This window comes from Aphelocoma coerulescens, chromosome 2 (assembly GCF_041296385.1).
Source record: "Aphelocoma coerulescens isolate FSJ_1873_10779 chromosome 2, UR_Acoe_1.0, whole genome shotgun sequence".
NCBI classification, from domain to species: Eukaryota; Metazoa; Chordata; class Aves; order Passeriformes; family Corvidae; genus Aphelocoma; species Aphelocoma coerulescens.
In genome coordinates, this window is record NC_091015.1 from 73705949 (window position 1) to 73721488 (window position 15540).

The following is a 15540-nucleotide window of genomic DNA, read 5'->3' on the forward strand; positions in this document are numbered from 1 at the left end:
GTGCACCCAAAATTGTCCAGGACAAGGTACCTCTACTGCCTACGTCAGGAGTAGAGAATATATGTATCTAGAGGATAATGAGATGGCAAAGACAAAACTATTATGTTCCTTAAGCTATAAAAGTGTAACTTGTATGGACTGAGTGGTTACACTGGTACTTCTACATCACTTTAACTAGCCTTGATAACAGCTCTTGAAAGTGAATTTAAAAGTTTCTCAGCCTGAAGGATACTTGTTGTCAGCAAGAGAGGCAATTCTTCATCCAACCGAAGCATTTTCTTTACGGGGATAATGCAATAAATATCAAAGTATTATGGTGTTTTATTCCTGCTTCTTTCATGATTTATAGTAGCTTTTTATATCCACTGCATGATTGCAATTGAAAAAGGGCCAGAAATGTAATGCTGCAGTGAGATAAAAGCTAATATATTAAATACTTATGCAAAAAAATATTAGATTTCCATAGCTTCTTGATTTCTAGAAAGACTGTGCAAAAGTTTTGAGAATAAAGTTTGACAGCAAAGGCATGCCCTCTGACAAGACTGATATTCATACTCGAGATGTCATTTCAAAGTCCACATTTAGATTTGCTGTAGTATAAGGATATATTATGTGCAATCAAAAACACTGCTAAATGAATGGGATTAGGAAGCGTAACATCAGCCTTTGTCTGAGCTCTGTTAGGCAAGCTGGACATATGAAAAGGCACCTCGTGACTGCTTGTTCACTCTTCCATTAGGAAGAATATAGAATATACAACACAGTCTTAACTCCTGTATGTTTACTTAGAGGATTCTTACTTCAGGGACTTGAAAGGATACATTCGTGTTGTATTACTGTAAGAACAAGAAGTGTGAATTATTTTCAATATGGAATGAAAATGTCAAATCACTTACCTCAGAGTGTTTGTGCAAAAGCTTTAGAACTGTTCATAACATCCTAGCATTAGCACAAGCTGGTTATCTGAAAGTAAATGAAATTGATGCTTCCTATGAAATCAGTAAAATTATCTAGGGAATATAAGAAAAAGGAAAATAGATAAAATCCTGTAGTGAATTTAAGTCGATGGAATTAATCTATTGAGGTCATTAACGACAAGGTCAAAGCACATACAACTTCACCAAGAACAACAGTACCAGAGAAGAAAACCTTGTTTTCCCGAAGGAAATTTACCAATGCTTTACTATTATTATATTTTTCCATGTAAATTAGAGTTCAATTCTCAGTGTCCTGTTATGATTTCCTTCTTCCTGTAACCTCCATTAGAAAATGAAATGCAGCATGAAAGAAAGCAGACTGACACTAGAACAAATTAATTATGATGCTCTGACACAGGGGATTGGATTGTTTTATTATATTAACGATAACACAGATTAATTTTGAAGAACCCTACTGGTCCTAATTCACAGAAACTAGAGATGCCACAAGACTCTTTCGTTAAAACAAGCAATAATTTCCAAGGTCAGGAAAGAACTTTGCATGCCATTATTTGACAGGAACATTTTCAAATACTTCCATGACTCAAAAACATGTTTGACAGCTGCTCTCAGGTCAATTGTCACAAACACAAGGTTTCATTTTTACCCTGACATAGCCAAAACTATCAACTAATCTATCCCTTGAGAACGACACAATATTCCAAATTTATTCAACATTTTTTCTTCTCCTCCTTGAAAAAAGGTCAGGGTAGGGAAAAAACCATGAACTGTAGATCCCTATTGAGAGATGACTCTGCAGAGGTCAACTCATGTAACCATGCACATTTTCTTCATCTGAAAACTGAAAACCATAGCATGGATATGAATCTTCTGCAAAGGTTTTAAAGAGAACTGTAATTCGGTAGCTACAAAGTGCTTCTGTCTTCATCTTTTAAAAGCCCATTGAACAGAAATAATTTACAATATGTAACTTCATACTTCCTGTTCCACATTTGATTAATGACCTATTTTTCTTTTCCACTTCTCAGAGAGATTTCAGAAATGAACACATTTTCCTTCTGCAATCAAAAAGGTTTATGGATCTCTTAAGACTTTACAAAGATCTCTTCAAATGCACGTTAACATTACATGTGAAAGATGAGGAGACTTACATATTTGCCTGAGATGTTTTCAACCCATTTCAAGTGAAATAAAAGTCAGACATTAAAAATTTTACAACTGTTTCATGTAAAGTCAAGTATGAACTGAGCTCCTAGCTGAAACTGAAGCTACTTCAAATTCTGTGGAACACAGACCAAAGCAGGGAGCCGCTGCACAACAGCAGTACATGCTACAGCCACCATCCTGCCTGGCAAAACCAGGCTGGAGCCCTGTACTCAATGTGCACCTCTAGTTACGAAGCTTTAAAGAAAGCAGCCACCAGTACTTCACAGGCCTCACATGGGAAACTGGTTGGATTATACGGAATTAAGAATGGTGTGACATTAAAATTCAGCACTTCAGAGCAGATAGTAATAGTAAACAACTAGAAAAGCAGCCAGACTCTTGGACCTTCCACAGGCAGCTGGAGTGCTCACCTCTCAGCAGTGGCTACTCTCCTGGTCCAGCAGTGCTGTTCTGAGCACATGTCCAGGGGCTGCCTGCAACTGTTCACAGACTTTAGACAAGTGCAGTTTTGGTTCCCTGCATTTACAGCATTGTTCCTTATGGTAGCATATCACATGATAAGCAATATTTGGCACATAAACCTCCAATATTTAAATAACATTAGGAAACCTGATTTTAATCAGTTATTAATCACAGTCTTGTGTCTGTAATTGCCCTTCCTACAATAATACACTCAAACCTTTATGGTCATGCCTTCAAAGCACAAATTTGCCAACACTGACCTAATAGAAAAGAATGTATTAGAATTCAGCTCCATACATTAGAACCAACAAGTTTTCTCTTTTAAAATAAACATAATTGGGAGGGCAATAGGATTTGGGAACTTTTAAAAGTGTTCTTTGTAAAAGTCATTATATACATTTAGCTACTTGTTTAAAGTTTAATTAAGAAGGGGGGGGAAACAACCTCTCTGGAAAGTCGTCCAGCTCCACAATGCTTTGCTGTGTACTTTAGTATCTGTGGCTCACATGGCATAAGTAAGCCCTCTTTAGGTACTGCTCTAAGGTCTACCCAGAGCCTTTTCCAGGCTGAACTACACCAACTCTCTCAGCCTGTCCTCATATGGAAGGTGCCCCAGGCCTCTGACAATCTTCAAGGCCTTCCACTGGACTTGCTCCAACAGATCCACATCTTTCTTATGCTAGAGGCCCCAAAGCTGGACACAGCACTCCAGGTGGGGTTTCACCACAGCAGAGCAGAGGGGCAGAATCCCCTGCCTCAACATGTATCACACTTCTTTTGATACAGCCCAGAATGCAATAAGCTTTCATGTTCAGTTTTTCATCCACCAATTCCCCTTATTTCAATCCACTCATTTCCCAACCAGTATCCATGGTTGGGATTGCCCCAACCCAGGTGTAGGATCTTGCACTTCGCCTTGTTGAACTTCATGAGGTTTGCATAGTCCCACCTCTCAGGCCTGTGCAGATCCCTCTGAATGCCATCCCTTTCCCTCCAGCCTGTCAACTGCACCCCACAGCTTGGTGTCATCAACAGACTTGCTGAGTTGTTTTTGCTTGTACTACTCAAGTACAAGCAGTAGTCCTAAACCTAAAATAATATTAGTGAACAAACAACTCACTGTTTTCTCAGAACACATCCCCCATTTCCCTTGTTAATGTCATCACGTTGTCTGAGTTGAGCTTGAACTAACAGCTTTATATCCCAAATTCTTCTGTCAGAGGGCCAAGGGGAGAAAACAGATAATGAATAGGCAAAGGATAAATGAGTGCTTGGTGGCAATCACCCAGGAGATGGACACAGAGAGGCAGGAGCTCAGTAAATCCACACATACAAGTATTCTGGATGAGGGAGGTCCTCAGAGGCCATCAGTTCCCTACTGCCACCCCAAGGGTATCACCATATGCACGCTCTCAATCCCTCTATACATTTTGCCAGTCCAGCTTCTTCCTGTGCTTTAATTCATTCCTGAACCCCTTCATTCACTAGTTGGATCTCCTGAGCTGATGGACAACAGGACCATCAAAGCTCCCTTAATTCCCAGGCAGCAACTCAGGACAAAGTAGCACATGCATCTGTCTTCTGAAAATAAAGGACCAGGATACAAACCACACAAGGGGAGTCAAAGGCAATGAGCATGTAATCAGTGCTGAAGGGCACGCTGCATACTCTGGGACTTTTTTAAATGCCTACTTTTTACAGCTTTTGTGAATTAACACACTTAGCAGGCTGGTGGGAATCTGAGTCATCTGTAACATAAAATCAATGTATTCAAATGTTAAAAACCAGCATGTACAAGTTTCAGGTTTTAGGAGATATTAGAATTGTAATTTATTTTGCTATTAAAAATATGTGTACATATACTATGTAAAAAATCTAATGTTTTATTCAATAAATAGAATGGAGAACTGTTATTCATATTACTTAACATTTGGTTTTAAGACCCAAGTCAGCTAATCTCTGGGGATACTGCAGAATCCAATGATTAAAACGGGTTTCATTAGCAACACAAAAAAGAGAAACATTTCATAAGAGCTAAAAAACCTCAGAAGGATTCAAAACAATTAAAAGACTGGTTTGTTTTGCTAATGACAAAGTAGTTCTAATTCTTATTAAATTTTCCCTCTATGACAAAAGACCAACTTTTTGATTCAAAAGAAAGTCATTAGAACTGTGAGGACAGAAAGAAATGTACCCTCAACTGAAATTTTACTCAAATTTTTACATTGTTGTTTTAAATATTTAGATATAATGCCTCCAACACATTCCAATCTGGTGCAATGGTGGGTTTCCCCTGAAAGATGAGCTCCTACTTGCCTCCTTCCCCGTCACTTCTTTCTTCCTTAGCTTCTTCTCCACCAGACCTGGTAACTGTCAACCACAAAGGCAGACAGTCCAGCTGACTCATCTGACAGAAGATTTAGTCAAGTCTTCTGCCAAACTCCAAAAATGAATAAACATTTGTCATCAGACCAGTTTACTGGACTTGCCCCAGCAACAGAGGAAGTATATGAATTGGTACAGAAATGTAATAGAAATCCACTTTTTCCTACGGGAATGGCAGTTGCACTAGACAGCATCATATCCATGCTCAGGGCATAGTTTTAAGCTAAAACTGACCTAACTTCATTTTACCTCCCAAAAAGAAAGAGGGTCCTGACTTCTAATTTGTGCCAGAATAGCACTGGTGCAGGCATGTGATCTGCAAGGTCTGGGCACTGAGCAGAACCTTAAATGACAAACAACCTGATCCCTTTCCAACTGCTCCATGTCTATTATCCAGTTAATCATGCTGCCAAGAAGAGCTAGAAGTAGCACAAAAGAGAGCAGCAACACTTGGTGGGTGGCCAGGAGGAGGGCAGAGACACCCCCTCCAGCAGAAGCACAGACTGAAGGAATTTCCATGCAAAATCGAAGACAAGGGCAATTCCTCCAAGGGCCCGGAGTAAGGTAAGGAAGGAGAGGAGCTCCACCTCGTGAGGCCAACAGGCACCAACGGGCACATTCGTCCTCTGTAATCCTTACACAGTCCCTGTGTGATGGATGAAGGGTCAGGGACATGTGAAACTTTCCCATGTTCGAGTGGGTTCTACAGTTTTCACATCCTTCCACTCCCCAGTATTGTTCATTTTCTTCTGACAGTTTAATGAATGACACAGAGTGATCCCACTAAAGCAGCACCACTTTTGCAATAAAGAAATAGGAGTTCTCTTCCTAGGCCACTAATATTTTAATAAATAAATAAAACAAATTGTTTCACTTGAGCTGTTTTTGTTTTTTTCTTCCCATCTTCATCTCATTATACACTGGAAGGATCTGGAAATCTACTGCCACACAAACGTACAATAACAGCACAAGCAACATTTGTCCCTTTACCTGTCTCCTCATCAGCTATAAACATCAATTAATGCATTTCTTAAATTATCTTCAGATTTTCTTTTAAAATATCCTGAAACACTTGAGTTCTATTGGACTTTTCCAAATGTATCTGAAAATGTCAATTGGCACAATCAAATATAGACAAATTTACATATTATACTATATTTGCCAGAATCAAATACAACACAGAAAGCAAAATGGGCTCTGCAATGATTACAGAATGCAAGTAAGGAAAAAACCTGCATTCAAAAAAAAGTCCCAATATACTGTAAGAATGAAACATTAAATTTACCTGAGCAAAAGACAGAATAGAAATGGTTGCAAGTCTATGAACACTGCTTATACCAGCCTTCAGAAGAATCCCAAGCACAAAACCAGGTACTGTCAGAAGAAAGCAGAAACCAACACCTAGTAGTATTTCCAAAGAAGCTGCTTCCAACTGCTCTGGACTGTTTCAATTCATTTTCATGACTGTTTCTCTGAGGTCAGGAGCAGAGCCCATGCCAAAGAACATGATCTGTTTCACTAGTCAAAAGGGAGTATTTGGTTTGGGAAGCACCAGGAATGTTTAAGGGGGCATATTTTGGGGCTTTTTGCAGGTTACTACCAGAAAAATCCAGATTATTGGGTCTAGATTACAGAAGAAGAAAGTGATGTGTAACTACTTACAGGTTATAAAGAAGTTCAATGTACATTACTACGCACAAAGTTTGAAAAGTAGTCAGTGTTCCTAGCCAGAACCACATAAGCGAGAAAGATTCCACATGTTCATCCAAATGAATCTGTACAGAATGTAATCATAACTCCAGAGAAGGAAGCGTGCCTTATCTCACCACTAACTGCATTCAAAATTTCTTCTTGCAGTTTCTCCAGGATGGCCTCACTGTGTGAGGATCATTGGAATCAGGGATGTCCACATGAGCAGCAGACTTTCATACTGCTTGAAAAGTGTGGGAAGATATTCAAGAATACATTCAAGAATTGCATGAATGAAGGACTCTTACAACTTATCTACACAAAGAAGTTACTCTTCTTTGTATTAATTGAGGGTATGAATATACAGTACAAATTCAAACACTCAACAACTACTTCCATGTGCAGTGAGCTGAACACTCCAGTATAATGGAGCATTATGATTCAGTATAATTTACATTGAACAAGAATATTCAGTAACACCCAAAACAGGAGCCAATGTGGCGCAACGGGTGTTGTGTACATTCTACCTTTTTCCCCCAGCAACCTCTCTTGGAAGAAGTGTTTTCAGTGTCAGTAAAATACAAACTTACACCAAACAAACAACCAATGAAAAAAAAAAAAAAGAAACAACCAACAAAAACCAAACAAAAAAACCACCAAAACCAACCCCCCTATACAGTTTAATTAAACACAGATTTCCAGGAGAGACCACATTCCTACTTCACTGTTTGTAGACTGCTCATTTACAGAGATGTTCTTGCTACTGATGCAAGTTCTGCCAAAACCTGCAGCTGAAGATGTTAGGGAATGCTGAAGATGTTACCCCTTTCTGCTGCCTGCCCCACTTTCTGCCAAAGATGGTCATTGCTGCAGCACAATAAGCAATATGTCCGTGCCTTGTGCCCCCCCAGTTCACAGTCCACTGTATTTGCTTTCTCTGAACATGAGTTTGAGCTATGTACCATCCTGGCTGCTCAAGAAGTATCCATGTTGTTCTGCTGCTCTTTGTCCAGCAGACTGAGGAGTGAAGCAGAACAGAGAACAAGACATAGTAACCTCTGCAATCACCCTACCACAACTTAGAAGGGTTTATTAGCCAGAACTTTCAGGAAGATTAATTTGAAAAAGCTTTTAAAATGTATTAGTTAAACCATAACTGAAGCTTAAAAGTGATTGTAAAATGCTCGTTTAATTTACTTAAGGAGTAAATTTAACTTAATGTACTTTAGAATTCACAAACAAAAATCACTTCCAAATAAAAAAATCCATAACAGATTTGAATGTGATTTAACTGATAAACTTTTGAAGTTAGCTCAAATTCATAATATAGAATGTCCATGAAGTAACCTGGAATATTTTTCCTGAATGTTCCTATGTACACAAGCTTAGAGACTGCTATTCATTTTTTCTGAGACACAAAATGCAGTGAAGACAGAGGGCTGTGTTTAGCACTGGGCAGGAAGGTAGCTATGAAGAAGTGTGAAGTGAAAGCATTTCAAGTAAGTATTTTTGTAAGGCACTTGCAAAAATGACAAAAATGGCTCTGTTGCCTAGCTCATTTTTCAACTGAATTACTTAACCAGATGGAAAGCCAAGATATGTGACCTTCTGTGCCAAGTAAGGTCACATATCTGGGTTTGGGGTTTGTTTTATTCTTTTTCTTTAATAAAGTTTAAAAGTAGAAACTACTCTGAAAAGCAAAACTTTTTTTGAAAACTAAAGGTGAATGCATCTTCTAAGGGGTAATTGCTTAGGCAATTAGACACACAATAAAGCTGTAATCTAACAACACTCAGACTTCTAAGAAAATACATGTATGATACCACCCCTGTATTATTGACCATTCTGATGCGTACTACAGGCCAAAGTCTTCCTTGGCAAGTCACCTCTTAAACACACCATTAAAAAAACCCCCGAAAATTAAATATATACACACCTTAAATAAGAAATAGCCACAACATAACTAAATTCTTACTCTGACGACAGCCATGGCATTCGTTTTTAATAAGGTTTAAGTTCTATAGTGAATGCTAGATCCTGCTTCACTTTTCAGCATCTGGATTCCCTCACATCAAAGCCTGCAGCAGGTTAGATGGAGGCTTAAACTTACAAATTGAACTGACCTTTACAAGTCAGAAGTGACACACAGCAACTCTGCAATTGAATCACTCAGTCTGTGTAGACTCCCAGCTGGTTTCAGTAACAGGATACATCAGATTGCAATTTACCATGGACAAAAAGACTTTTCTCACAGTTGCTACATCCAGGACTTCATTAAAACATTGGAAAGATTTTACGAGGCTTTAGGACCTGACAGACCTTAAAGCAAATTTTAAGGAAAATTAAGCAAATTGTTAGTGTTTTGGACATGTTTACTTTTAAAGCCCAAAATGGGAAGTGTTACAGAACAACTAGGCCAAACAATATTATGTAGTACAATCTTATATAAAGCTTTAAAACCTGTTACAGAGATGTCAGCTATGTTACATTATTAAGGTCTACAATCCTGCACACAAACTGTAGAAACCCTGAGTATGTGAATAATCCATCTTTATTTGGTGAGCAAATCAGGAAACCACTCTCATAGGTACTTACAGCATTGAGGTTTCAGAACCTATTTCTGAGAGGCAAGAGGACAGACTTCTTCCAACACATCAGAGTGTTCAGGTTACAAAGCTCATGTGTGATCAACGCTGCAATTCACTACCAAAAAGTCTAATTCTCATGAATAATAAAAGATGCTTTACATAGTGGGCACTAAGTATTTCCCTTAAGGCCTAACTAAGCATCCAAGGAAGTCTCATCCTACTGAAGGCCGTAGCAAGTGTAGTAGGTATTAGTTTGTACTAATTGACAGCAGTTTAAAAGCACAGTAGTACAAGCCTCACCAAATGGTAGCAACCAGGCTGCAAGTCTTTCAAAAGACAAAATAGCATAAAACAACTTAAAGTAAACTAGAAACAGACACCAGAATTTTAAAATATTTTTTCAATCTTTTATTTCCGAAGTAATTAAACTCTCAATGCGAAATGGCCAGGCTAAAACTGTCAAATTATACAGTTGTGTTTATATAACGCCAGTCTCTTTCTCCAGCTACATTTCAAATGGGAAAAGCATACAAATCTTTTTTTTAATCAAAACCAGGCAAGGTATTTTCCCATAAGCTTTCCAGGAAAGTAAACCTCTGGACTAAAACCAAACATAAAACTTTCATTGGGAAAGGAGACTATTTCATTAAATTGTAAATATGCAAAGACAACATTCAGACATAAAACGATGGAGAAAATTCTTACATAACTTTCCACTTAGCAGCTACTACAGACTACCACCTATTATAACACGAACATAACATAATTTATTTCAAAAAACTCAGCTGAATTCAAGGCACAGGCATCATATTGTGTGCTCTCTACTTCTGTCTGATTTTTGTACACTGATCTCCAGCATCAGGAACAAATGCTCAAAAAACATGCGAACATGTTCTACTCCACAAAGCCACTTTTGTCCACATAACTATGCATGTTTTGTTCCAAAAAGCAGTAGATAATTTCATAGAATCATAGGATTTTGATAAGTTTGATGGTTTACATTTTTCCAGTATTAAAGACTTTCAGCTTACTTATAAAATAATTACTTGAAGAAGCTGGGATATTTATTTTGAAATAGGTATCACCTTCCTCTAAACTGAAGAAATACAAAAATACCTGCAACAACAAAGGTTCTGTAAAAAGAAAAGGTCTGAAGTGTCTTGTAAAATTATTTATATGAAAACTGTAGAATAAAATTTGAAACACTCCAGAAAATGAACAAAGCCAAGGTCTATTTTACCAATTCTTAAATCTTTTGAAATTATTGTAATACACCTATCTGTGGATATTGGATCATTAATAAGTTTAAGTGAGACAATTGTTCTACATAATGTTTGAAATAATGCACCATCTTAACCTGAAAAAATACCAGTTTTGAAGTGAATTTTGCATTTCAAGATCTACCTTAAAACCTGCTCACAATGTACAGAAAAATGTGGGAGTGAGAATACAGGAGACATCAGACCTCTGGATACTTTCCTCTCACTAATACCTCTTTGCCCTAAAATAGGGCACCTACAGTAACAGATGTTTGCTTGCTTTGTGCTGAAGTCCTGAAAAGCACAAACAGCCAAAGTTCTAAAGTCACCGCCAAAAATTGAAGAAAATAATTGTGTTGCAGTTTTCATGCCAACAAAATATGCATAATAAAACACATACACATTCACAAACACAGAAAAGAAGATTTGGAAGTGAAAAGTCATCAGTTAATAACCAGTAAATGTTCAGGTTTCTGTCCTGAATCCCAGCTGCCTTCCATGGATCACAACCCAGTGTTTCATCCTAATAAACTGAGCTGTAGAGCATGGTGAGGCTGCTGCTTCATAGGCAGCAAAACCACCAAAGGAGACAGAATGGGCAACAGAACCATTTCCAGATAAACTGTTCCTGTTAGCAATTAAAGGTCTTCTGGGACTGTACAGCTTGATCGGTTTACTCTGCTCTTTTCTACTGACTTTTAGGAAAGATGTTGTAAATTTCCATTTTCTTTTTCCACTGCCCACACAGTATGGATGGAAATCAGCAGACTTGCAGCCTATTTCCAGTTCTGCTATTAAGTAATAATCATACTATGTTAATCCTTATTTTACCAAGACATAAGATAGGAAAAAGAAAAAACCCTAACCAACCAAAAAAAAAAAAAAAAAAAGGAAAAAACCACTGACTTTACCTGAGCAACTAGTCCAAATTTAGTGGTTTGGAGGTGGTTTCACTTAGAGACACTAACTGGCAAATTCCAACTAGTTTAAGAATTTTACCTAGCTAGTCTGTAAATTTTCTGGAAAAGCTACAGATGCATGTAGGTAGCGATGTGATGTTATTCCTGGAAAGTCTATTTGTAATGTCCACATTTCAGAAGTGGCATCACTCATCTTCAGGCAATTCAATACTCAAATTCTGCCTTCTGTGACATCCCTGCAATAATTTGGACTTGTACAGGGATTGCTGTAACCAAAGTATTTTACAGAGCAATCTAATTTTTAGAATTACATCAAGTAAAATAGTGTATTGATATAATCTGCAAAATAAATAGGATACTAAAGTACTGATTTCCATGTAAGTGGATACTCTTGTATTTGAGTATTTTGACCAGAAAGGCTTAGCCCAACTTTACAGGCATGACTTAAAACACAGTATACAATTCCATTAACCATTTTAAGAACTTACACAGCTTCCTTTCACTGGACATCACACAACGTTTCATTTTTTGAGCAAGCTTCAGAATACCCCTGTTAGAGCATGGTGCTAACAGCACCAAGGTTGTGGGCTCAATCCCTGTATGGGCCATTCACTTAACAGCTGGACTCGGTGATCCTTGTGGGTCCCTTCCAACTCAGAATATTCTGTGAATGTGTAATTATTTACTCCATATTATACCTACAAAGCCCAGGTACAGAAACGTTCACTAATTTGTCTTTGATCACACAGAGGATGTGACTATCAGATTCATACACGTAGGACTTGAAACTTCTGGTTCCATACTAAAAAAGCCTTTCCACTTTTTCAAAGATGAAGATTTAAGCAATATTTGGTAAAACATATTTAAATCTTGAGCAAATGTTTTCTAAAATCCATCAACACATGTAAATATCCTACTTTATACTAGGAAGACTTCAGAATGTATCTGTTATTGTCATGTGAAAAGGACTGAAATATGAAAAGTCTGTTTAAAGGAACAATAAAATTTACAACTACAAGCTTCTCTTCTGCACAGAAAAAAAAGTTGAGCAGCCATTCAAGATCAGTGTGAATTTAAGTCAGTGTCTTCCTCCACAAAGAATGGCTGAAGTCCTAAGAGTAAAATTTGGGAGAAGTCAAATTCTGCAGAACTGGCTCCAGCCTTCCCAGTAAATATCCAGCTACCTTTCCTTTTGCATAGTAGCATCTCTAATCACTCCTACTCCAGCATCTTCATTCCTTTATACCATACCAAAGTAATACGTGTCCTTGAATTTCATTCCTACTTGCTACAAGCAAAATTATCCACCTGACGTTTTAACATGGGGAATTTTCTCTTACCTATTATATATAATTCCTGCAAGCCAGATCGTTTTATCTGGTAATTACCAAGGTGCAGTCTTTATTTTAAGCTCCAGTAAGAAAGAAATTTTTATCACTATGTCCACAGCTGCTAGTCAGGAATGATTAGTTTCACAGTTTTCAGACCTTGCCACATCATTTGAATGCACTATACAATAGCACATTTCAGATTGATGAGCCTCTTCAGCCAGTACATCCACTGGAAAGAGTGGTGAGTGATTCAGTCCTCTTAGCGTAAATGCACTCTCCCTTTTCATGGTTTTTTATAATCATTATTGCATATGGATACCTCTTGGAATTATGTAACGTATGATGTCAGTGCAAATCTATCATGCTTCAAACTTTAAATAAAAGGCATCTATCAAAGTTTACTTGGAAAAATAATAAATGAAAAAGCAACATGGTGGAGAAATGTAGTGACAGAATCTACAATTACAAACATCTAACCTTTCTATAATATTTAGATTAGGCTGCAGCTCAGCAAAAACTTCAGAATGTTTCTTTTAATTCTTTAATTTCCCCTTCATGTAACAAAGAGTTGAGTCACACATTCAAAATTAGGTGTTAAACCATGTTTTCTCCAAAATAAGGATACTTCTATTAAAAGTGACATTTCAGATAAGTGTTACAAAATTTGTTTCCACTTAAAAGTATTGCAACAACATTTAAGTAAGACTTTGACAATCCACTTCCATTCAATCATACTTGAATATCAAATTTCTGTATAATAAAAAGATAAGGCCTTTTCCCTTTACGTTCATTAGTAATTTAAAATATGCCTCTCTAGGTTCTTATGCTGCAAGCAAACTTTACCTACATGCCTCCTTAAATATGCATTAACATAGAACAAGAACAAACCAAGACCTCACTTACAAAACAGTAAATCTGTCCTCTGCTAAACACCTGGAGCTCTCTACAGGCTTCCTGCAACTCTCCTTGGTGTCCTAGGCCTTGGTGGAGCCCACCTCACACTAAGAGGAAGCCAGATGCAGAAACCAGTGAAGCCTCTGAAGTCCAGCCACCAGAGAGGAAAATATGAGCTTCCTATAACTAAATTGTCTCTCTTTCAGAATGTCATTGCTGGAATCCTTTCAAGACTTTAAAAGTCTTTCTCATCTGTAATTTGCATGTTTATTTATGTGTGTACACATAAAATAGTTTCCCTAAAGCCTTCAGTTCTGTCATATCTGAATTTCCACTACAAAATCACCAGGACTGAAAGCTTATAGCTTTTAGCTACACAAAACAGCACTGTGGTTTCTTGTCTCTACTAAAAGCATATGTTACACCTATATTTCCAATTCAGCAAGTCCTAGTAAAGAGGGGAATCAATTAAACTGTGCTTTATCCAATTTACATACAAATCCTGTATTAAAAACTTCAACTTGAGCTGGCAAAGTAAAAAAATATGACAAGCTATTGAACAAATTCAGGCTCCAGTTACAGTCAGGTAACTGCAGTAACAGCTCTGAAACAAATAAAGTTACCATGGTGTAAAGTCTGAAGTAGCTGGTAATAGAACTTGATCACCTGGCATTTACTCACTTCACTAAACTTAAAGCCCTGCAAGGGTCAAACAATGAATAACTACGTAATTTGTGAGAAGAAATGCCTAGAAACCAAGGATATGGAGGTGAAATGAGGATAAACACTTTGCTTCCATACTGAACTTCATGGCTTTGTTAGTCTAAGCCAGGCTATGGATACTGCTTTAATATGCTATGAATATTTTCTGTGTAAAATTACAGTAATTTAAAAAGAAGGCATGGTTCATACAGAATTCACATGGAATTTTAAAGTAGATTGAATATTACAGCCAGATGTATAAACCCTTAAACAACTTCAGTTGGGATTTCTTTTTCCATATAATAAATGTAATTGTTGCAACTATGGACTGAGAACACTTGGATACTTTAATATTTGTTTCTGCATCTAATTTATGTATTTCATCGTAAATACTAAGAGACTGAACCTGAGAAGTGTGCAAATTAGTCATAGCAGTAGTCTCTTCAAGGCTAAGAAGCTTTTGTAGAGTTGCACTTGTACCTTACATGTAGCAAAGCACACCTAAAGAAAAGGTATGAGAAAAACAACTTAAAACTGTCAAATTTACCGAGTACATGCTGACATTAATGTTATCTAAAATTAAAATGAAACCTCGATTAGGCTTCAGAATATTACTTGTAAGTATACAAAATGAAATCCCCACTAAATGCCACTATCCCATTATGTTAGCCCTGGAGCACACTTGCATTCCGTAGCTTCCAGTCGAGAGGAACCACATGCAAATCCCAAAGTAAACTTCAGTTAAAATTAAAAAGTTCGCCTCTTTTGCATAAGATAAAGCAATTAACACGCATGCCTCGAGCCAGCAATCACCTCCTGTTCACCTGAAAGGCGGGGGTGGAGAGGCTTCGGGAGAAGCAGGGAAAGGGCTCGACTCCCTTCCCCGCGCTTGCAGGTGCCGGTCGGTGCCTACCCGGGCCCCCCGGGGAAAATCGAGGCCCCGGCGCTGGGAGCGCAGCGCCTCCCGCTGCCGGGGCGCGGCGGCCGCTCGGGACGGCCCCGGCACCCGCCCGCCGCTCCCTACCTGTGCCTGGCCGTGGGCTTCTCCTGGGTGCGGGGCGGGCGCGCTCCGGGGGCGGTATCCCGCGGGAGGGCGGCCGGGGAGCTGCTGCGAGTCCCCTGTCTGCGCTCGCCTCCTGCTGCCCTCGTAGCTCTTCTGCCCCGTCGCGCATCCGCCTCCCGGTCCGGGGACTGCCGGCGAGCGC

General features: G+C 38.3%; 1 protein-coding gene across 1 annotated transcript in view; it reads right to left on the reverse strand.

Moving 5' to 3' along the window:
* The window catches only part of RNF144B (ring finger protein 144B), a 96768-nt gene extending 81501 nt beyond the window's left edge, over positions 1–15267 (reverse strand). The window contains exon 1 of the mRNA XM_069008006.1: positions 15160–15267. The gene's annotated coding sequence lies outside the window, so the exon portion shown is untranslated. The remainder of the gene's footprint in view (positions 1–15159) is intronic.
* Between the last annotated feature and the right edge of the window lie 273 nt (positions 15268–15540).